The following is a 25,417-nucleotide window of genomic DNA, read 5'->3' as shown; positions in this document are numbered from 1 at the left end:
TATAAATCCTTTTCTCCAATGTATACTTCTTTACATAAAATGGAATGATTTTTTAAAAGATTTTTTGAAAAGATGACAGAAAAGCTAATAGTACAGTTGATCTTGGCACTCACCCTGCACAAGACACACTCAGGTTCGAGACCTGATTCTTGATCTCTTGTTCTTCTTCCTCCCTCTCTACAATTTTTTTTTATTTTAAACAACCACTAACATAAAATACATACATAAAGGTAATGGGCTTAGTTTTGTCTAAGTATGGAAATGGAATCCCCTCCCCTTCCCCCCTTCAATCAAGCAGTAAATTATTTTGTTCCAAGCCCTGCTTTCTGTAGTTTTGTTCAGCTGTATCAATACTGCATTTGCTCGATGTCCCTAAGTAACAACCACAGGAAAAACTTTTGACAGAAATTCTAACATGAGACAAAAAAAAATCTCTAAGTGCAGAAAGTTTTACACTTTGAATTTCAGCTGCAAATTGAAAAGTCAGGCTTGAATTTTGCACATCCCCTCTAAGCCCAGTTCTGTGCTCCCTCAATCCTATATCCAATTGATTTTAGAAGTCTGGAAAACCTCTTCCAATAATCTCTGTTAGGTCAGGCAGAATAGGGAACTTTAAGTATGATTAAAACAAAACGCCTCAAAAAAAACAACCAAAAAAGCTTAAAAATGCCACAAAACCAAAACAAAAAACCCCACCCACCTTCATCTCTAATTCATGTTTTGACAAAACCAAAATTATTTAGAGCTTGGATTTCAAGGCAACCACCTCTGTATTGGAAGTGTGTGTATTCAAGGCATTTGTTTTTTCTTGAATGCTTGTCTTTTTCCAAATGATGGATTTGCAAAACAGGCAGCTGCAATGGCTGCTAAATCAGTTTTGTGCCTTCAACTGATTCCTGTCTAACTTCTGCAGGTTTAATTATGATTAACGCTTTCTTGAAGTTCATAACTCTCTCCTGACAGTTTCACGATCAGCTGCAGGGTCAAGGAGGAACCTCATCTGTTGGCTGATTGTGAATAAGATAAACCCCAAATGGTCTAAAGGTCTCATTTTAAATAGGGGAGCCAACTTCTGGCAGGCAGTAATGGGGGGGTGGGGGTGGTGTGTGTCACATGGTTTCCTAAGGTTGTTGAATATTTCAACATAAGGTTTTATGGGAAAAGGACTTTGATAAGAAAAATTATTCAGTGGCAGACTTGGGCATCGTTTTGTTTTGTTACCAGTACAAGTAGGAGGCAACTCTTGAAATGTAATGTTTTAGAAAGCAAGGATGAAAAATATCATGTTGATGTACAGTATATTGTGTTAGATGCAGAGCACATGAACATTAACTAAATTACCTGGCTCTGAAAAGACAGTCCCATAGGATTCAGAACACAATACTGCACAAAAAAAGATGCAAAAAGGAACCAACATCTTGTGTCTAGGGTGCTATGCTGAAAATCTAGATGTGACCTCTCCTGCTTTTCTGGCCACGTACCTCCTACGAAGGGTAAGTCAGTGAAACCCAAATTCAACAACACATGAATGCCTACGCCTAAAACTCAAGCAATGTGCAAGGCACCCAAGTTGGCGTAGGGATGCAGTGTCTGTTATGCTTATGCCTGTTGTGGTTTAACCCATCAGGCAGATAAAACAACTACACAGCCATTTGCTTACTCCCTCCGCAGCAGGATCAAGGAAATAACTGAAAAGAAAAAGGTAAAACTTGTGGGTTCAGATAAAGACAGTTTTATGTGAGAGAACAGGAAAATAATAGAATATTCAAAACAAGCGATGCACAGCACAATTGCTCACCATCCAGAGCTAATGCTCAGCTAGTTCCTGAGCCACACCACCTCCTGTTCAACCCCCCAGTTATATACTGGGTATGACATCATATAGTATGGAATATCCTTTTGGCCAATTTGGGTCAGCTGTCCTGGCTGTGTCCCCTCCCAGCTTCTTGGGCAGCCCCCACCTTCTCCTTGACAGGCCAGTATGAGAAGCTGAAAAGTCCTAGTCCTAAAACTAATGTTATCAATATTTTCTCATCCTAAATCCAAAACACAGCACTATACCAGCTGCTAAGACGAAAATTAACTATCCCACTGAAATCAGGGCAATGCCAAAACCTGGCACTTCAGAACCAGTTCAGCAGAACTGGTTTGGCATACAGACATTTGCTGGTACCCAGAAAAAGTGAAGATGTGCATGTGTCCCCTTCTCTCAGGCTGCTGCACTTACTGCAGATGAGGGTGATGTCCTGCTTAATAGGATGACAGCATGTGGGAATGACATTGAGAACACCAGTCACACAGAAGTGTGGTGGAGGAGGAAGCCTAATCCACTGCAGCACTCTACTGAGGGCATAAGGATGAGATTTAATGATCTGGATGAGATTAATAAAGATCAGATTCCTTCAAGACTGGTGATGCACAGCGACTTCAGTGCATTTAAGTCAGGGCTGCTGCCCTGCCTTGGCCCCATGCCAGTCCCAATTTATTCCTTATTCCTCCAATAGTGCTTGTGCCACCCCACAGCAAAACAGAGAAGATATTGTGTAGAAAATTCATTGTTAGTTTTGTTGCTGAATTCATTTTCAGCTGGATCAGTCCAATGATCTTGTTCACCATACAAATGATACGGTCAACACAAAGGAGAATCTGTGGCTAGGGATGGGGAAATCCATCCCTTTTATTGATAGGCCCCAGGGATGCGGGTTTAAAGCAAACACGAAACTGCGCACTCCAAAAGAAAAACAAAGGTAGCTTTTAAGAACTAGGTGGTCTGGAAAACCCTTCCTGCACAGCTTTTGTTTTCAAGGGCTGTCTTGTGCAAGATGATCATGGGTTCTCAGCCACACAAGACCAAGGTGGACATGAGGACATCAGAGAACCTCCAGAAGGCGGCAGCAACTGAACTGTGTGCTCCTTTGTCTCATGCCAGAGAGAATGAACCTGTCCCTGCCTTGAAGGAGTGCAAGGAAACCCATCCAACAAGGTTTTCAGCAAAGAAATAAGACATGCTTTGAACACAGTTATTTCATCTGCTTATTTGAAGAAAGACTCAAGTCTGAACATGTATGATTAACTAGAGGCTGAGCAAGCTGTGTGGGTCTGCCAGGAGGTTACTGTATTTGAGGAAGGATTATGCAGCACTGAGAAACAAACTGATTCTACTCACACAGCTTTTATAGACTTGTTCTGTTTTCTCCAGGTTATAAGGTTGTTTTGCAGCCTGGTTATTGACGTCAGCACATCACATACATTGAGCACTGAATCTTTCCTGACAATGCCTTTATGCACCTGCGAGTTAGTAGCACGTACAAGCACTAAGAAGAAATGGCAAAATAAGCTCTTATTGCCACTGTGGGAACTGATGAAAACATGGCCCCCAAGGAAAGGTTGAATGACCAAAGCACTTGAATCCGAGAGAGACATTTTGAGATGAACTGCAGTCTTCAAATATACAAAAAGTAACTGCAGAAAAAAGGTATTTTTTTCTTCCTTTGTAACAAGGCAAGAAGTAATGAGCTTAAATTGCTGGGAAGAGCAGTTAAGCATTGGCACAAGAATAAAACTTTTTAACAGCAAGGACACTGAAGCAGAGGGCCAGATTACCAAAAAAGACTGAGGACACTTTTTTTTTTAAGAAAATGTTAGACAATGCTGTCATGGATTTCTAGGATTCTGAGATAGTCATTGATATGTTTGAATAAGGGTCTTAAAACTTAAGCCTGGACAGCATCACAGTACAGCCAATATCCTGGCATAGAACACAGTCAACTTCAGTTATTATGAGGACATTTTTCACTGCAACTTCAGGCACTCCATAGCTCTGCCCCATTTCTGTCTAGTGAACAGAGTTCACTATCTTGCCTCAAAACATAGAAAATAGATTGATTAACTGCAGGGAAGAGCTATGAGGTTCAATTTCACTAGACAAATTGGTAAGTGATATTTTGTACCCAGGAAGAGAATCTAGTTGACCATTTTACTCATCTCCACTAGCTTACAGTCTATAAATTGTTACTCAAAAACTTATGCCAAGACGTAAGAAAACAGCAAATACGTGGAAGAAAAAAATAGAACTAGTCTTGCACTAATTACTCTGTATATCAAATAGTAGTTAATACCACGCACCCCTAACTGCTTTGGTCCAGATTTGTTACTTTTTAAAAAAACCATCCCCCCAAAAAATCAACTTTATTGTCACTTATGGAAGCTGGTGTTATATATGTTTACCATGTGTTTCTTAAAAAAAACCCACACCAAAACAAACCAACCCAAAAACCAGACCCAACATAAACCTCCATTCCTCACCATCCTGAGATTTATATTGCTTTTCCCTTATTCATACTACATTAACCTTTTGAAGCCCAATGGGACAAAGAGTAACTATCATTGTTTGGGCTAAAACCTGTGAAGTACAACTGTTACTCCAAAAAGCTGCTTTTGGGATGCTTTGTATACCATTACCTGCTGTCTAATATTCTTATTAGAAACATGGCCCAATAGGCACAGACATAACATGGACATAATGTGTTTGAATAATATATAAGCTTATCTTAGCATAGGAGCCTAAAGAGGTTCAAAAGCAGTTATGGAAAACTCTTTCCTTTCAGTATTTGTATACAACAAAACATTTTTGCTTCTTTAATCCTGCACATTTCATACACAGCTACACTCCACAAGCTGTACAGTAGCTGTACCCAATAGTTAAAAGCACACAGGGTATAGAGACAGATGGAGTCTACTCAGAGCCCTTTTCTGCACACACCGCCCCCCCCCCCCAAGTGGAGATTACCTTTGGTCCATCCCAAGGAGGTCCAAATTTACATTCAGAAGTAATTAAATTCTTTGGTACAAGATGTAGTTAATGCCAGCTGTTAAGCACAATTCATAAGAGAATCAAACATTTGTAGGTAATGAAACCACACCTACAGTACAGGAGATGTACATTTTACACAAAATTTTAAATTATATATTCCAGAGCTTTTTGCTACTCTCTCTCAATCAGTTGATACAATTGCTTTCAGATAATCAGGGTATAGCGAGCTACTGAATTTCCCTGGCATCACAGACCCTATGTTTAGTATGATTATTTTTGGTTGGTTTCACATCATGCCATTATCTGGCATGTTTGCCATCAACTCTTTGATAAAGAGCTCTGCCAAAAGAAATAATTTTCATGCATGATTCATGGATTTAACACTGGTTTTCAGTCAAGTCTAAGGCTGTATAAGTTAGTGCAACTGGCTTTCCCAGTTACTTAGGTGCACATTTTACTCCCTTTGGAGAAAGGGTAGTTTGGAGAAAGAGAGAAGTTCAACCCTTCAGACTGAAAATGTAGACAAGTTTCCTAATACCCCAAATACCCCTAAGATAGAATTAATTCAATTTTCTGTAAACCACTGTAAAATGATGCTATATTACTACAAGGAAATATGAAGCAGAGCATAAAGGAATTTGATAAACTTAACAGCTTCTAAACTAAAGTAGCACCGCATTTCCACTTCCCTCTAAACACACACACACATTTATTTTAGGATTGGATATTACGTATTGCACAAAGTGCAATGGTTGGAGGATGCATCTGTTAGGCTATGAAACTATCAGTTAGTACAAGCTTTCCCAATGTACTTGCTTTAGGCTGCATCCACTTGTGATGCCCACTATCCTCTGCCCTAAGGCTGCATAAAAAAAAAAATCTAGAAGAGAATGAATAACCCTGTACCAAGTCCTTAAACTCTAGTAATAGTCCAGTAAAAGGGAGGCATTTCAGACACACAGCCCAAAGGCTGCAAACCAATTTCAATAACTGGAACTCCCTGGAAGCAGGGTCACTTGGCCATTTCAAAAAAAAAAAAAAACAAACCAAAACACATCAGAAGCAGAAAGTTGACAGGAAGAATAAGAGACTCAAGGAAAAAAGAAAATCCAGTAGAGATATACATACTCTGACCATATTGCTTCATTTAGATATTTTCTAGTTCTAATTAAATATCATATTAGAAACTTGCAAAAATCTGTGTTACGCATCTCAGCTGTATTGCATCTGTGATGGAAAACCATAATGCTCAAAAGGTGGAAAAATCATCAGAAGCATGCACCTTAGGTGAGGGAAAGACTCAAGTCACAAAGTTCATCATCTTTAAAATAAGAGAGGCTATAGCCATAACTGTTTAATATACACTGCAGGAGCTGGTCTAGCCTGAGGGAAGCTTAAGAGTAAATAGGTCAAAAATAAGGGTGCTGAGGAATGTCCTACAGGCAAGACAAAGAATGAGAGTAGCTTTGGTCAGGATATTAATTATCAGTAACAACATGAAGTTTTCAACATATTTAAGTCTGAAAGGAATAGTGTCCTCAATTCCTTGAGTATAAAGAAGCATTTAGAGGAAAAAAAACACAAGACTTATGCAGCAAATGCCTCTATTTAACACAGTAGCCCCTCCTGAAGCATATGACCACCAAGGAAAAAAAAAGGCAAATTATTTGCAAGTCCTATGCTTTCTCTAATTGTTGAGAAATGCCTGATTTCAAGCAAACACTCATTGTTGCACATTATTTCTCATCTCATTCACCTGTTTCAGTTTTCACAAAACAAACAAACCCAAACCACAGCTATTACTATACTAATACCCTCTCCAAAACCAAACAAGGTGCTATTTTGACATTTGTTACAAGAATGGTGCTGCTACAGGGACTTCCATTCGTTTCCCTTCTGGCTCCAAAACACCTTTCCTGGAATCAGCACGATACAAATGGAACATGACTGATATTATTATTTCACAGGAATCAACTGCTGCATCTAAAACCAGATGATTATATACTTGGACATAGATGAAGAAAAATCTGAGAGTTTTTCCATTCTTTTAACTAATGCATATTTAATGAAAAAAAAAGTAACAATATTGAGCATGAACATTCACCTCAAAGTGAATGGGGTATTATTGTGAGTCAAGCAAAAAAATATTGATACATATAATATTTTCCAGATGTAGAAGCAAATACAGAAGACATTATCATCTAAAGAATTCACAGTACTATGACCAGGCTGAGTAACTTCTGTACATTTTTGAGAACAAGTTTTATCATGACATTAAAATATAAGTGAAGAAATATTTTCAGGAGCAGATCTCTGTTCTGCCAGGGCAAAGCGATGGATACTTATTTTCAACAGTTGAAGTTTAGAAACTGTAACTCGTACATGATGTCAAAATGCAAAATAGTCTCTATGATCATCAGAAAAGGGAAAAAACCTAACTTTACAGAGCAAAAAATATATCAAAAATAGAATTATTTGAGCAAGTTTGCAGCAGCCATTAATTAATTTGAGTAGACTAGTGATAGATGAGCTCTGCACGGCTAAAACATTCCCAAATATTCAGAATCCACTCAGTTTACATGAGAAGTTCGATAATGAAAACAAATTATCTCTCTTACAACCATCTTTGAGAGATGGCTAGTCTTTGTTGGAAGCAGAGACATTGCAAGCAGCCGGGTAATTTACAGAAACAACACTGCCATGGTCAGGCACTGTCAGGAGCCTGATTATTCTGATAAAGGCCAGGTGTCTTATATTTGGTTATAATTGGTGATACACAGTGTAAATAACCAAAGTTTAATATTTTCATATATGAATATATTTTAATAACCAACACAATTATGTTAAAAACCTTCCTGAAAATTTGTTTCCAGATTGTGGAATAACAAAATAGGGAGCAGCAGAAGCTTATGCTGTACTAATGTTAAGAAGTGGTAGTACATACCCTTCTATAGTAAGCAACTACTTGTGAGTAAAATTCACAGTACTGTGTTTGAATAAGAGGACAAAAAGGCTTTTGATTTATTCTTCTAAGTAGTCTGAATCACCATCACCATTCAAAAGGAGCATGTTGTAGTATATTATTATAACAGCAGTAATTATAATGATTTGCATTCCTATAATATCTTTCTTGCTGAAGGATCCATAAATGCCTGTAATTTACATGCAGCCTGCAGACTTTTTTTGTGCCCCCAGGCACAACAAAAGGAGAAATATCAGCACTAATAAGAATATAATCACATAGAAACAAGTAAATTCCAACTCAGGACTACGGCCTGGATTCCAAGGTGTTAACAATGCATTCCTGTGTCAGGTTAGCAATGACCCACTGTTTAAGTTAAGTTTGGTTATTCTGAGCAAAAAAACATCTGAAAATGAAAGTTAGGGACTCCTCATACTTTATCCAAGCAAAGAGAACTGTAATGAGTAGCTGAAGGTAAAGTAAAATAATAACCCACTTAGGTTTCACTGCTGCTTTGGAAATGGGTGAACATCTTATTTCTACTGCCCTAGAACTGAACATAAACAGTAAAGTCTGTAAATTAGGTAAGAAAGAACAAATAATTGGCTAAGTGCTGTATCTTCCATTAAATAATATTTTAAAGAGAAGTAAATAGTATGGAAAATTAGATTGTTTATCAAAATTCACCAAAATAATTTAAGATTATGTAAACGTAACTGTTAAATGCACATTGTTCTGAAGGTCCTTCTACATAGATCCAACTGTTCAGTATAAGTTACGGTTCAATCCTTAAAAAAGGGAACATTTCTAAAAGGAATTAAGATGAAGAGTAAGCAGTTCTTTAGTTTGATCATGAACATGAAAATTTTGAATAGGGAATTAAAGCAAAAAAAATTCCCGCAAAACTATGGGATATTTCATCTGATGATTGCCCACTCAAAAAACCCCAAACATCCAACATTTATTATTAACAGTATATTCAGAATGTTAGAAAAAACAGTCTTGGCTGAAAAAAGTTACAAGAACTTTTTGAAAGTAGAGGGAAAACTATTGAAGTGATTACTTTAATTGCAATGTCAGTGCTACAGATGTTCATTTACATTAGGCTTGAATACACTCGACTCAGATTGAGTAATATCACTAGATGTAAATAGGATCTCCTATAAATGCTGATAATGTATTTTCACCAGAAATTCTGCTTAAAAATAGATATATCTGTACAATTATATTAAAACTAATGTAGCGTTTAACACTGAGTCATCACTTTATATTCAACTCATTTTTGGTTGTCTGTCTATACTGTATTTTTATTTATTCAAACTGGATGGCTTGATTTCAAACATTTTCAATTAAGCACAATTTAAAACTACTTATGTCATTAATCACAAGAAGAAAGCGATATGACAAAGACAACTAGCCAAACAGTCCCATAAAGTGCATCCAATTTACAAACACAGCAACAATATTTAATTCAGCGATTTTAAGAAGGTTAAGAAACTTGAATGCCTAGTTTTATTCTAATACAAATGAAGCATGAAACTGGCTTTCAAACAACTGTTTTCTGGTCCACCAATATTGACAACTCTAATCAACTGCAGAGTGCTATGGCTTAAGGAATATGCAACAGCACTTGCTCAACCTTTCATTCATGTATCATACTTTCTTTTATATATATATACACACACACATATAAAAATGGAAGCCTTCAGAGACATTTGTGTAAGAGGCAGCTTTCTAGCACCCAGCATTCAGATGAATAAATGGAAAAAGGACGAGTGTGTTTGCTTGAGGAGTAGCAGTAGCACAACACTGAGTTCTGGCTCTTCCACTGGAGCCTCCGTATCTCAAGTAGTTGGGTGTTACCACTGACATTTAGTTAGTGTGTTTGTAAAGGCACAGAGTTAGTGTTGCATTATTGGAAGTGTATGCAAATTTACAGACTGTTTATATACTTGACCTGTGTATTTTAGTAGCCAGAAATATTTTAAAAGATCTTCTTGTACTTATTGCTATAAATTACATGATTTTTTGTTTCTTTTGACACAGTAGGATATGCAACACATAATCTATTTACAGTGTAGTTCAATTACAATAAATTCAATATTTTAATTTAAGCTATGGAAAGTTCATTATATGCTCTGCGTACCCAAACACCAAAAATGCTAGTTTTATGGGTCTAGTTCTGTCCAGCTGAAATTTAAATATTTGAAACAAACAAAAAAGGACAGTCACCAATGATAATGGTAAGACCGCTGTAAGCTTCCTCATCATCATACCTGTCAAATAGTAAGCCACTTTCTGCCAGTTATCTGCCAAGATTAAAATCCTATTTGTCATTTTAAAAACAGATATGGTAAAATCTCTTCCCAGGACATGGAGCCTGAGAAAGTAAGTCATAATATATATTGGTCAAATGCATATACTGAAATTTTTTTAATTGGAAAAACCCAACAATTTCTATTAGTGGAGTAAATATTTTTTTTTTTAATAATGAAATCTTGGAGCAATGTCACAGAAAAGCAAACAAACTCAGGACACCCCTGAGCCATGTTTTATAATCTAAGGGTATCCCTCTTCTGATTACTAAACTTCTTTCTTTTTGCTATGCTAAGCTGTGTTCTATCTAGATGTTCTGGTGTACCAGCTCCAAGCTTGCCTCGCTACCTTCTGTATCTCTCTGCAGCTTTCTATGTCCAGAGCCTCAGCAGGACACTGCCCATCAGTGCTCCTCACTCCCTTCCTGCTTTGCTGGAACCCACACAACCAGAGCTCTCAGAGCCCTTTCAAATCTCAAAGTATAATAAAGTTAAATGAGAAACAGACTAGAAATTTGGATCCATAAGGGGCTTTGAATGCTCCCTAGATTCAAGCGCTTTAAAGGCTAAGATTGATACAGATGCAAGCATTGCCTTAGAATCAGGAAACAAACAAATGAAAAACCACAAACAACTAAAGTTATTTTTTAGAAAACACTACAATACCCTGAGCCAGTTTAGTTAAAACCAAATCCCTTCTCTCACTCAGTAGCAGAACTTCTATGGGATGTAACAGACACAAAATTTCTCTAGATAGAAAGAAGTTTTTTCTTATTAAATATTTACTCAGACCAGCAGTATCACTTGGCCAAGGTAATTGTGAGTGGATGGAATTCAAACTCAATACTATAGGGAAAGAAAAGGAAACTTCATAAAAGTCACTTAATAGAACAGGACTGTAAGGTAATACCTCTCTATGGTCCCCATCCTCCTGATACAGGATAGAATGAAAAATTAGCTTTTAGTTTATAACACCTGAAAGGTATTTCTGCTGAAATATGTAATGTATAACTGGCATCTGTACCTTTGAATCTATTTTAGGATGTTCACTTTAACTTTGGATTATTTTGATTTGAACCTTTAGCAAAAATTATGTAAAATTTTATGTTCAAAAAAATTTGGAAAAACAAATAAAAAAATTAATTGCACCAGGTGCAAGATCCCAGTCTTTATTTCTAACATGGTTCACAGCATATCTGTACCCTCTCAATCATTACAAACTATGTAAAGTTGGTAGCTCCTATCTTAGTCTCACTAGTAGATATACCATGACTGCTCACTTATCAAACTCACCCACTTACATTACTGAACTACCTCCTGTGGCATCTGTATGTCATACGGGATAGCTCGTATGAAGATCTCGGGAGAGATCTTCAGCCACAAATAAATCAGCTTACCTACTTGAACTGAAGCAAGGTGTTCTCACTTTGCCATATACTTGTCACATCCACCTTTTACCTTTTGTCCTACACTTAGTTTGTGAGGTCTTCTAAACTGGGACCATTTTTTTGCCTGCGTGAGAACTTACCTACTAAGGCTTCAGCTTCTAGATTTTGCTTTAGTTCATATTACAAGCAACTTCAGATGAAACTAATACAAGTGTAAAAAAATCATAAAGCAAGCTCACCCCAGAAAATGGAATAAATCCCACAAAAACAGATAGCAGAAAAGCAACTTTTCCAGGAACTGCTCTGTCTCCAGAATGTCTGCTTCAAAATGAAGAGATATTTCAACAGGTAAGCAATTAGGGGAAAAAGCATATGGAAACTTTCATCTACATGTATCAAAACATGCATAAGCACACAGACTCATGGCTTCCCTGAAGAAATGCCTAAAGAAGATTTATGAAGCAAAGCATGAGAAGAAAGGAGGACCAAGATGACTGACCACAAATTAACCTTGTCTTCTTCCTCCTGAAGAACAGCAACATGATTGAAGTGTGATCAGAAATCTCCATGTAGCATTGCTTTCTTGAGATTACTCTAACAGGAAACACCTTTGTTAGCTTGGCACAGCCAATGCAAATCAACTCTGATGCCTCCAAAGGACACATTCTTAATGACTAGTTTTAGCTAAAGCCACATGACTCAGTTGCAAAGATTTCAATAATTCTTAGTTTGCTCACCTGCTTGAGACTAACAGTCTTCTGCTTACTCCACTCACCGGGGGATTTCCAACCACCACGTACATATCAACAATATGTGATTGTGGACATATTACAGCAATTCCTGCTTACTCTTAAAGCTGAAGAAACCAAAATACTTGGGATATTTCAATCTCAGTTTGCAGTTGTTGGATGACAGTGCCAAGATTACACTCACAATAGTCAAAAGCTTTCAAAACCTAACCAGAGACTTTATGAGTTCCCTGTGGCTGTTTTCTCAAGCTTGCTTTTTATATGGCTCAGAACACCTCCTGACCAATTATCAAGTTATATTATCAATTGCTATCTGTAAAACCTCTCGAGACTTCTACGTAACTCCCAGCAGTACATTGTGATCCACCTCCCCCAGGCTAAGTAAAGGTTCAGACCTGTACTTAGAGAACTAACTTTTTGTCTACCAAACAGTTAGTAAGGTAATACTGAAAATGTTGTGCTTCCACATACACTTAGTACACAAAGCAGAAGGCCCCTTGTAATTGTTGAGTTTTGGCCTTTTTATAAGTGAGAGAGGGACCAGAATGCCTTCCAAGAATGCTTTTTGTCCAAGCTGTCCCCTGCCATAAGAGGGCCAAGGTTTCTGCTGACACAACAGTGCTGTTGTGATCAAGATAACGTTGTCATTATGAAAAAGACCATAAATTCTGATACGAGAGAAGTATTCTGAGTACTGAACTTCGGGGGAAAAAAAAGGCTAATATAAGAATAGCCATATTGGTTCATACTAAAGGTTCAACTGAACTTGGATCACGTGGCAAACAGCAGTCATTAAGTAAATGAAGAAAGAACAGGGAAAGGAAAAGCTGTATGACACTTTCACTAAGTATCCTATCTCTGAGAGTTTCAGCTCAGGTTATACCTTGAACCTGATGGAATTTAAGTCTTCTAAACACTCATGGAAGTTTCCCTTGACACACAAATGTCTCACACTTGCTGTAAGGCCCTGATAAACAAGTGAATGTCACAGACACCCATCTTGACATGGGCAGGGATGGACTGATGACTGGGGAGTGTTGAACAAGAACAGAGCCTGTGTTGTGGGACCACTCCTCTATTCCTGAAACATGTAAACAAAGACCATCTGTGCCCTGTGTGCCATGTGCCTGTGACCAATCACCACTCACCTGGTCAGCTCTGGGGTGGGGGGGGTGGGGGAGGGCAGTGAGAACCCCAGGAGCCCCACAACCCACCAACTCATTTCTAGAACATTTCTGAGCACATAGTGTGCCTGTTCAGTGATGACAGACCCCCGCCTATGGGGAGGCACATCGAGTTATAAAGAGGGGAAACATAAGTTTTCAATGTGCACCCATCACCTGAAGAATACAACTACGAGCAGAGAACATCACCAGATCCAAGGGTGGTGATATCTTTTCTTTCTCTTTTTTCTTTCTCTCTTTTCCTCTCTACCACTCTCTTTGTCTCTAACTTAATTTTCGGCACATTACGGTAATAGCGTCACACGTTTTGCTAAACCCTTACCTTTCATAGTTCTGCTAAGTTTTGAGCATAGTTATGGCTTTTGCCAAGCCTCTATCTTTTGTAGTTCCACTGAGTTTTAAGTAAATTTATGATTGGTTTGAACCTCTAAAGTAATTGTCATTACTCCTGATTACCATGCAGAGAATTAAAAAGTTAACCTCACCCTAACCCCCTGAGTGGGACAGGACACTTGCATCCTTTTTCAAGGACTTCCATAGGTCTGCTCTCAATTTCCTGAGGAACCACCCCATTTTGTTTTGAGCTGGAGGCCTGTTGGGTCCACTCAATTGAAAAGTATGGTAAACAGCTATATCAACTGCCTTGCTACTACTGTCAACCTCTAGGTTATCTCTTAGCAATTGTGTCTTTTTCAGGGTGGAGAAATCTGAATTACTCAGTCATTCCTCATGTAGATGCTGTGCAATCAATCATGCCTGCTGCCTTTTTTGAACCCACTCCAGTTCTATGACATCCTTTTTGATATGAAAAAAAGAAATTTACTCATTACCCAAAACTGTGTGGACGAACCATGCATTTACATACTGCACAGTGACTTATTCCATTTTGGTCAACAACAAAAAGTGAGAGGAAAAGCAAAGGACTGAAGAATTAAAAGAACATATGAAGCAGGATAGAGGTAGAAATAGACACACAGATCCCAGCTTGCAGTCTAGTAGTATAAGCACTACTATAAACCAAGCAAGCCCCCCTTGGTTTCTACCGCTTTCATAATTCTTGAAAACACTCATGCAACGATTCCTGAGTTTTTCTTGGAAAGAAAGACAAGGAGGAAAGTTCTTTTGCAAGAAAAGCTTAAATGCTTCTATTGCCCCAGATGAAACATTCAGATAAATATAACACTTTTTTGTTTTTATTGAAGTACATGGTTTTGGAACAAGGTGATTTTGTTAAACAGGACTTTGAGCCCATAGAAAATTTACCTGTCTACTAAAAAAATCAAATCACGTTGTGGCGCCTCAGTCAACGTGGCTCTTTTTCAACAAGCCATAAATTTTGCTATCCTAATGGGAGTCTTTGCTGCCTGAAGAAAGCCTCATCAGTAAGGACACAGACAACAATAGGTTCAAGTACTCAGGTTTAACAAGTCAAAATGAAAAAAGATGCCATGCACCATCTTCCCTCTTATTGCTGGTTTCTAAATCTACTCCAGACTACTAGAGGTAACTTACTCCATTTTACTATAAAAGAACAGTTTATCAAAGAGATTTAATCACGTACACATGCAGTAGTGACTTTCTGGTTGAGCTAAATCAACATGCAGATCCTTACAGAAGGACCACAGAAAGACATTTCTTGTGAGCTCAGATTCCCGCGGCATCTGTTTGAAACTATTGGGCTGAATGATTTGTATATAAGCGTATTGAACAACTTATACCTAACAACTAGTGAAACAGTTGGATGAAGCCCTTTCATCCAGCCCAGTAGTTCTTGGCACACACTGAACAGGAGCGTGCATCTCACAATGAGTAACACACATGCATTTATGGGATCAGCACTCAGCTGAGTATTCCAGGAATGTATGCCACAGAGCCACGTTAATAAACATTATTATATCAACTCAGTCTGAAGTTTTACAGAGGCTGTAGAGAATTGACAAAATATCTGTCTATTGTCTGGGAGCAAGGAACAAACTAATAGCAGTCAATAACACTGTGCAAGTACAAAATACACACTGCCCCAGTCAGGCTAGTGAAGGACCCCAGAATCAATATAGTATCACTTCTGTGATTCCCAAACAATGGGCTGCTTTAAACCAAAATTCAAGCCAAGCACACTGCCATGGGGAATTGGACTAGGTTTGAAAAAAACTAGCTGTCAGCGGTGTATAAATTCTGCCAATAGTCAAGAGAAAAAGTAGGACCAGCAAGCATGCAAGTTACTACAGGCCCTTTTAGAGAACAATTCTGGCTCTGGAAGCATTTTTAAGAAACAGAGGAGGAAAAAGGATTCTATATAGAGAAGTGTTTAAAGATAAAGCAAATGAAAGCAGAAGGCTAAATTATTGTCCTGATTCACAGGAAACCCATAGCAAACTCAAGAATGGAAGCTAAAATTCTTCTTTTTCCTCCAGGCTTTTGCTCTAATGAGATATTATTTTTTAAAATACACGTTGTTTCAGGAATTACACCCAATTTTACTATCTAATATATCCTACAGAAGTAGCTTATTAAACTGAAACACCTGGAGAGCTAGCATGCTCTCACAATTTCCAGTAAGTTTCAGTGCATTTCTTGGATTTAAATATACAATAATCATTACATAGTAAACCAGTAAGGACTTCGGCTTACCACATTTAATGAAATACACACACATTCCACACTAAAATTCTTGTTATAAATAAAATAGGAACTACCTATACTATTAAAGTTCACTGAACACACATTCCCATTACTTACAACATTACTAAACTAACTGTTCTGGTTGAAAGTTTCCAGGCTTGTTTTCTGTCTCAGACTGACTTTTTGTTTTAGTTAAATGGGAGGGAAGACGTAAGGTTTCAGCCAAAACAGTCCAATCATTGCTAAAAACTACAGCAGAAAAAAAATGAGACTACTTATTCTTTTTAAGAACAGTTTACTTACCTTTTTCCAAGAAAGAGAGAATGTTCTCATGCTTGGGAGCAGCAATTCTGACACTGAAAAAGAACAGGTCTTTACATTGGTCTTTTATTCATCCTCTGAAAAGTCACCAAACGTGGCCAGGTTATAGCAATTTGAAAATTCACAGTTAACACAAGTTAAAAGAGATTGGTTTCATTTAACTAAATCAGCTTCTTAAAGACTCACTCTCCACTAGATATTTTCCAGGTGTGGGCACACGAGTGCACTGCTGCTGATTGACTGAGCTTTATTCTCCTCACCTGAAAGGTCTGGATCTTTGGCAACCACGTTGTCCCACCTCACAGCCTGATTTGATTGCTGAGTTAAACTTGATATAAGTAGAGAGAAATGAAAATGGAGACAAAGTGATCAAGGCAGGGATTGAGACTAAAAAGAAAAACAACACCTGGATATTAGCATGCAAATTTAGAAACTAATCAGACCAGGAATGGCTCAGTAAAGAGACTCTGAGACAGACAATCCTGGAAATAGTAGTTATGGAAGAAAATGAAATGAGTTGAAGATGGATGAAGGGAAGTTGGAATTTACTAGATAAATAAACTAAAGCATAGTAGTAATTCCCATGTATGGTCATTCACGTTCAGTAAATATTAATTCAAACTGTAACAGATACAGTCTTTCAGAATAAGCAAGGAAATAGAAAGTCTATTTTAAAAGAAAACAGCAAAATCTTGAATTGTTTAGGCTAGCATAAAGTTATTTTAAGGGATATGTCTATAAATACTTTGCTATTAAGAGCTATTAAAGCTATAGGACAAATTGAAATGTGAGTGTATATACCAGCTACAAATAAATGTAGACTATAAATCACTCAGCACTAAATGTTGGAAAGAAGAAATCCTGTAACAGCCTTTCAAGCAGAGTAGATAGGATAAAAAGCAAAGTATATTTAACATGGAGATTGGCATAAGTGACTCTGAAAGGCATACCATTTTCTAGCAGAGGAAAAAAAATGTGAGGCATATCAGAATGCACAGGTATAATACTGAAACACAGCAGAAGACAGGACAGGTAAAGGTGGAGTTGTTAGTGACTTTGTCTAACTGGCATGGCAGAGTCAGCTATATGCTACTAATTGCAGTTTGAAAAAGTGTGTTTAGTTTATGAAGCCAGAGAAAGGTGACAGGAATCAGCAAAGAGCAAAGTGAACACTCAGAGCCTCCGGAGAAAGGACTGTGGCGTGCAGAGATGGAAGGTTTTTTTTTAAACAGGTACTCTGACAAGAGAAAGTCTGGATTTCTGTGCTTGATTATGCTGGCTGTAAAGCTGGGTGTCCTCCTCCAGAATTAAGGCATGAAGACAAAGTAGAAGGAAAAATAAGATAATAATTGCATGCAATGCTGGAGAGGCATGCAACACCTTGAGAATTTTTGTGGGAGATTTCTAGGGGAAAGGCAAGAAAGTGACATCTAAGTCACACCCAGGACAACTCTGCTAAAGAGCAGAACAGCAACGGTAGTTGCTGAAACACTCAACTGAAACTAGGTCTGACCACTGCTCTTAAAATCCTAACTCTAGCACTGAATTAAACTACAGTGAAAATAAAAATGTAAAGTAGTATAAGTATACGTTAAAGTATAAATCTTCCAAATGTCTCACAAGTCAAGCGTTACTTTGTTGAGATAAAGGTTCATTTTTTAATTGTTTTGTGAACAAACAGCATCCTTTAGAGGTTAATACTTTTTGTTGACGTTAAAATTCATTAATAAATAACGTTTATTCCAGTTCCATTTTTCACATTATACATCTAGTCTTACTCTACTGCATGAGCAACTCTTAACGTGTATCTTTGTGCACGTGTGCATATACATAGACATGTACGTATATATATTTGTTTTACCACTAAGAACTGGGAATGACTCCAATTTGAAACAAATGAAATTGTTTTTGTTCCAGAACTATGATAGGAAATACGTTAAGCCTAGCAGCTATTGATTTAGATAGCTTTATCTGCTGAATGGATGTAGGAAATGGGAGTGGTTAATAAGTGAGTAAATGTGAACTCTGTCCTGAAATCCACGAATTAATACTCTTCCAGCTCTCCATTATCACAAAGCCCTAGAGCATATCTCAGCTTCACATTCAGACCAGTTCAATGAAATCAAGAGCATGGAGCACCACACCATGTTTTACCTCACTCCTTTGTGCTACGTGTCATTTATTAGTACTGAAGAGCTGAAAATGGAGTTGTTGTTTTACAATACATAAAACCACAAAGTTGTTTCCTGTATCAAGCACTCAAAATCTATTCTGGGCAACAGGATCATCATCTCACTTACTGAAGGACCCCAGCAATCAAGACACTGTCAATGAAGAACAGGACAGACTTTTGATGCAAACTTTGAAGAAGGAGCCAGGGTTGTTGCACAAGAAGTGGGAGAGAACATAAAACTGCAAAACAGTGTGGTAAAAGCAGACAATGAGCAATGAGCTGAAGGAGTAGAGGAGCCTAAGGAATGGAGGACAGGAGTCGGGAGGCAGGCAAAGAAATAACTGTGAAGAGCCTTCAGGATGGGGACAAGGAATTCCTGTTCGGTGAAAGAACATAGGTGTAACCAGAGAAGGGCTGCAAGAGAGCTGTGGGAAGGTGTCAATGTGAATAGACCAGTGAAATGTAATCCTTCTGCCAAGGGTACTTGACAGGAAAAATATTGATTTGCACATCCATGTTTCTTTTCTAAATTATCAGCACTGTTGGTTCAAAACCCTACCCAGCCTACAGGAAACACTAAACACCTTTTCTTGAGTGTACAAACAGAGCTCAGAAGCTCAGTATGTATTCCTACAACTTTATTAAGGGGAAAGGATCACAGCATTGATTTGGGAAAATACATCTATGGATCAACTGTATATTTGTACAAACATTAAGTAAAACTTTGCCTCTTTTCAGCTGTCATCTGTTGCACAAACACTGTTGATAGCTAGCCTGGTAGGCTTGTCCAAAGTCAATCATTCTTTCCATGGCCCTTGATACTGCCTTCCTTCTCTGTTGCACTTCCCTCATGGTTTGATGACCTAGTGGAGTCCCTCGTTTGGGCACAAATGCCCATCTCCAACTGCTAACAACATTGTTCTCTGATCCAGATTTGAACTGCTAGATGGCACTCACTCTTGGTGTCATTTCTCAAACAATGTGTCACTAGCCCTGTGCTTCCCTGGTTCAGTCCTAGTGCAATGCCACCTGCTCCAGCTGTTGTCTCAGCTGGATGGTGGGTATTGCCAGTGCAATGGTAAGTGGCACACTGTTGTTTTTTCCAGCACACCAAGAGGCAACAGGCAGGTTTATCGCAAGACTAAAGGGCAGTCAGCACAACACAACCTGCCTGCGGTACATGGCACTGGCTGCTTTTTGGGTCCAGGTCACTATTGGGAGGCAATGACCTTGTATGCCCCAAATGATGCTTCTCCTGTTCTTGGAAGAGCAACCTAGCTGGCTTCTCTGGTCCTAAAAGAGAGAGAAATGTTGTCTTTGATATTCTCTCTGAGGGAGCTTGCTCTGAGTCTTTCTCAGCACAGGTTCTGGGAAGAGTCATTTGTTTCCTTTATGGAAGCATTTCTCAGGAAGAATTTCTGTATCAAAGATTGTTTTTCTTCTGGTACAGGCAAGCTGTCTTGTAAAACAAATTAAACTCTAGGCTGGAGAATATTTTGTAAAAACACTAGAAATTAAAAACAAACAAACAAACAAAATGCCATGCCCCTTGCTGTCAGCACAAGTTAAATTCCCGCAGTCTCACAGTTATGATTTGGCCATCAGATTCATGTGCAATATCAGATCCAGAAGGAAAAAAACCAAAACAAACAATACCTTTCTTAATCCCCACAAATCCTAAAGGACTGTACTAATCCTGTAACAAGGGCTGGACTCCTAAATGATTGAGGAGTTAGAAATGAGGGAAAAGTACTCCGAGAAGAGCTATTTTCTGTCTTTGCTGCATATACTTTTTATATTTACTTTTAGGTAGGCAGGGAGAACTGTGATCGTTTACATCCTATCTAATCAGGAACCTCTTTCTGCAGGTATAACAAGCACTTAGACTGCGTAGGGCCTGAAAGCCTCCTTTCTTTCTTTTCCTTACATTTTTAATCATTAGCAATCAGCATCAGTATGTCATTACCAATCCAGTCAATATTCATATTCATTTTTGCCACGTGTTTGGTTGGTATCTTGAGCTTGTTTGTACAAACATTTTTTTGATTCAGATGATTGTGTCCCATGACCCATCCTAGGTCTTCGGCAGTATTACTGATGCACAGAGGGCTGCTTTGAATAGTGTATTCAATGGATCTTCATGGATCCTGCATGAAAATTGGCTGGGGAGCCGTATAGCAGGCAGAAGAAGTTTGGATCTGATTACAACTGATGTGGGTAGCCGATTCTAGAGAAAGCCAAGTCTAAATCCCAGAACAGAACAAGATCAAGCTTTAGGGAATTTCAGATTTGGCCCTTGCACAATCTCCCAGAATCCATTGGAGATGATGCTGAGCTTTGCCCGAGTTCTTCCCTTTCATTCCAGAAAGATTTCTCAGCATTTAAATACCAGATATAAAATTAACCAGAAGCAGCACAGGCAGAGAGAACCTGCAAGTATAGCTACAGAGTCCTCCAGTGTGAAAGCTGAATTTACAATCTGTAATAATGAATGGTTGCTTAATAAACAGCTTATGGAAGGGATCAGACAGACCAGAGGCAGCCCAGAACTACTCTGACTATTGGCAAGTTCACAGCACACTAAATGTTAAGTCAAAGGAAACATAACAATGTTATCTAAAACACACAAAGGGCATGAACTGATATGGATAATGGCAAATAGACTATATAAATAATCTTAAGAAGATGTAATTAAAAGCCAACACTTCTACACAGCCAATGAAAAGTGAGATACAGTGTTGTTTGCCATTCCCTTTCAACTGGACTGTAATGGAAACTACTTATTCCCCCACTCCTTCCCTCAACATCGATAGCAGATGTTTCACCAGGGCAAAGTGGCTTACAAGTGATGCTGGTAGTCACAGTGTAGTCCTCATTGTTCGGCTGAACCCACACATCTGAGTGCTAACAAGCAGTACCTGCCCCACAACACAATGTGTATGGCAAGAGAAAACGAGCAGCAAGTTGCCCAACGCTTCCACTCCAGGCTGCTGGAAGGAGCAGCAGTTCCCATTTTGTGGTGAAGTTCTCTTAGGTGCTCTACCTTCTCTAAACACTTTGAAAAGCAGTATTCTGATACTAACAAACATCTTATTTCTCCTCACTCCTGTCTTCATGCTGTTGGAGAAGATTCTTAACACCTGCCCTGTCCCCCCATCACTTCTCCCCAGGTAAAAATGTATGCATTGTAGGAGCCAGGTAGAGTTTGTACCCCACTATGTTAGATACTGAAAAAGAAAAAGAAAGAGAGAGAGACATATTTTTGTTCCAAAGACTTTGCAGAATTTTGTAACATTTCCTCCAACACCCATAGCAAGATAAGATATTCAATCCTTTGCCACTGCTTCTAGAAAACAGTAATGAAGCAAGACAAACTGTTCCCAAATTTTCCCTGTCTTTTATGTCCTTTCTATGAAACTTGGCTCTTCAAACTTGGTTCAGGTCACATTTACATCAGATATAAAACCCTGACGTTAATTACCATTTCATAAGTAACTCTCAGTACCATTGACTGGACAAAAACGGATGTACAAGTCCCAAGAGAAAAGAGAAGGTTTCCAGGAATTGGAAACAATTCTTATTCAAAGTCTAATATAGAAGCCTAGGTCTGTTCATTGTCATTCATCCTCTAGAGCAAATATAATGAGCATTACACTTTTCTTGCAGTGACACGAACAAGTATGGGTTGACTGACATTAGTAAAGCTACTTCTGGTATAAGATTCAACTCAAATCCAGTCTATGCTCTTGAAGTATAATAAAGTTCTCCTTATTTTAGAGAAGGACATAGCTACAGTATATCAATTATCATCTGTGACGTGTGAATTTTAACAACGAATATTTACATAAACGCAGTTTTCTCTTTCATTTTGTGACTGGCACACAGCAACGGTACTGCTAACAGCAAGAGATTAATTTCTTCTTCCCTCACCCAGAAGTCAATTGCTATAGCAAAAAGAAATGCTACATCTAAGACGGCCGTGCAGAGAAGAAAAAGGGTGGGTTTTGCTGTTGTTTTGGTGGTGTTTTTTTTTTAAAAAACAAGCTAAAACAAAATGTAATTGCTGTTCCGTTCATGCATTTTTATTATTAAAATGCTGCTGATGCTTTGGCACCTTGCTTCTGTTATTGAGATGAATCCTTCCAGCTTCCAACTGTGCTGGTGTTTTCTCTTGGGAAGGGATATGGTCTACAAGAGTTCCATTAGCCTAAAAGAGAAACATCTGCTTGGAGTATGGAGCAATCTATTGGCCGAGCTTAGCAGTAGGTTAACTGCAGCTGGTCAACTCTGCCCTATCTTGCGTGCGTCATGGAGACCAAAATGAATTAACATGTACTGTTTTTTAGTGGATTCTTAAAAGGAGATATGATTCAGATTAAAAAGATGATTATGTTGGCCATTTTCCTTTAATATAGCATTGAGTTACAAGAGTACGTTTTCCAGAAAGACAATACTGTTGAACTGTGAAGAAGGAACAGACAAGTTGTTATTGCTTTTTTTACTAGACATGGAATTCTAAGTGACTGCATCCAAAACCAGGCTAGAAAATTACCAGGGTGGGACTACTTGAACATTGTTTTGGCTCTAAAGCATGCTGGTGGCCACTAGTTGTAGCTTTGAAAAATAACATTACCAGTAAATCAAGAAAATTCTGTTCACATAATTTGGAATTGCCTCCACATCATGAGGTGCTTAATAGGTTCTGTTCCATATAAAAAAACCTATGGCACAGTCTCTGCTTCCTATGAAATATTAGTCAGACTTAAATGTGTTTTTTCAAGGAGATTCTTTCTAACTTAATGGCAGAGGTAGCCCTTAAAGTACTAGCTACATAGATCCAAAATTTTTAATTCCATAATTCATAATTCACAAATGTCTTATTCAATTTTATAACAGTTAAACTTGCTTAAAAAAAAACAAACAACAAAAACAACAAAAAAACCCCACCCCCAAACCCATACCCAAAAACCCAACCAAAAAAACAGCTCAAAAAAGGGCTCAATTCATTTCTCTGTTACACTGCTTTAACTCCATCAGTTATGCCAGTGTGTACAACACAGACTGGCAAATCTGATGTTACATGCTTAACTTGTTGTTGTTTTAACATAACTAATTGGCAAACCTTAACAATTCTGGTTATGTCTGTGGTACATTGATAATTTAGGTTGTTTTAATAAGGATAAAAAAGGGTGGAGAGACAAAAAAAAATCTTGTGTCTGTAAGTTTGCTCTGCACTGGTTATCTGTGTGGCTTATGCTGCAATCCATACAGAGGCATATTTGTTTTGCTACATATGTATGCTTTTATAAGGTGTTTTGGGATCCATTGGTATGGAAAAAAATATTACTACCTGCATGGCTTTTTTCCAAAACTTACAAGAGAAAGAAAGTACTTCTGGAGAGCAAATGTGAATTTCCATATACTGCCATCAAAATCCTCATTTTGTTTATATAGAGCTCCAAGGACTTTCTCACTGCTTCCTCCCTGTGGATATAATAGCAGCATGTTATCTCAGGCCTGTCAGGCACAACTTTCGCACCCAAATCACTCTTCCCTAATTCTGTATCAAATGACACAAAGAATATCATGCTGAAAACAAGTTCCCTCTTCACCCTTTAAAAATTACAGGCCCATTAAGAACAGCAACAGGAGTATAATAAACTAGGAATGCAAATACACACACATTTTACAGAAGAAAGTTTCATATGCAGAAAATGCAATCAAAATAACCAGTTCTAAAAAGACATTTTGTGAGCCAATCCAGTAGAGACAAGAAAAGCTCTCTGATCAGTGGTGGAAGAAAAAAACAGCACTTACATTCATATTTTTCTTGTTGCTGATGGTGTCAGGAAGAAAAAGTATCACTTTAACATTGTTTTTAAGATTATTTAGTCTATTGCAATTTTCTTAAATATTACTTCTAGCAGATTAAGAGTTGTAACACCCTCACCATCTGCTCTGAACTCAATACTTGGATGGCTTAGTGCCAAACCCTCAAACAGCTATCAGATTGTTTGTCAGACTACATGATATGCTTTATAGTCTTCAATTTCAGAACCTCAGTTAAAGCTGGTTTGGATTATATTTCAGGTTCCAGTGCATTTGCTCAGGCTTGTCAGCATTTTATTATATATGTTTTAGACCCAATCTTCTCATTTGGTTCTGTCTCTCCTTAATATACTTTTCTTTCTTTTATTTTGTCAAGGATACAGATCGTTCCAATTAATATCTGCTTTAGTTTATCTTAAGCAAGCCAGTATACTGCTGTTGAGGAGTTTGCTAACAAACCTGTCCTATCACTGTGAGGCCCTAGTCCATCTCTTACAGCACTCAAAGCTTCAAACAATGCCATAGCTGTATTGGATTATAACCACTCCTACATTTTCCCTGGAATTTTGAATGACTCAAGGCACAAAATTCAGGAGACAGGACATAGCTCCGTTCTTTTACCTGTATCAGGAAACTGGTATTAATGCTAAAAAGGGTAACTGTAAGCTAGGAGTAAAAAAAAAAAAAAAAAAAAAGCCACAGTAGAACTAACGTATTTTAGTAAAGAAATATGATTTTTACTAGCATTATTTTGGTACAAGGAGACATTTTGTACTATCCAGCTGGAAGAAGCCACTGCTGTTCTGTAACAAGGGTAACCCTGAAAACACTGAAAACATTTGGAAACAAATTTCCATTCAGTAAGGTGGTATTTAAGTTTGGGTATTGGTTGCCTTTTTTCTTCTCTTTTGTACAACTCAATCCAACTCATCCGATACAGTGGATGACGGAGAGGACACTCTCACAGACTACAATAAAAAATGGTTCACCCCTCTAGGGATGCCAGCAATAATGGCCTAATAGTTTTTGCTCAGCATGCACGTAAGCAAATTCTAAATTTA

The 25,417-nt window shown here is 38.0% G+C and overlaps 1 long non-coding RNA gene across 1 annotated transcript in view; it reads left to right on the top strand.

Annotated features, from left to right (window-relative positions):
* Positions 1 to 25,417, top strand: part of LOC142600076 (uncharacterized) — a 50,424-nt gene that overhangs the window by 15,717 nt on the left and 9,290 nt on the right. The gene's annotated exons all lie outside the window — the stretch shown is intronic.

The sequence above is a fragment of the Balearica regulorum genome, chromosome 1, assembly GCF_011004875.1.
Source record: "Balearica regulorum gibbericeps isolate bBalReg1 chromosome 1, bBalReg1.pri, whole genome shotgun sequence".
Lineage (NCBI taxonomy): Eukaryota > Metazoa > Chordata > Aves > Gruiformes > Gruidae > Balearica > Balearica regulorum.
The sequence above is the reverse complement of the archived record's forward strand: the minus strand, read 5'-3'. Positions and strand labels throughout refer to the sequence as shown.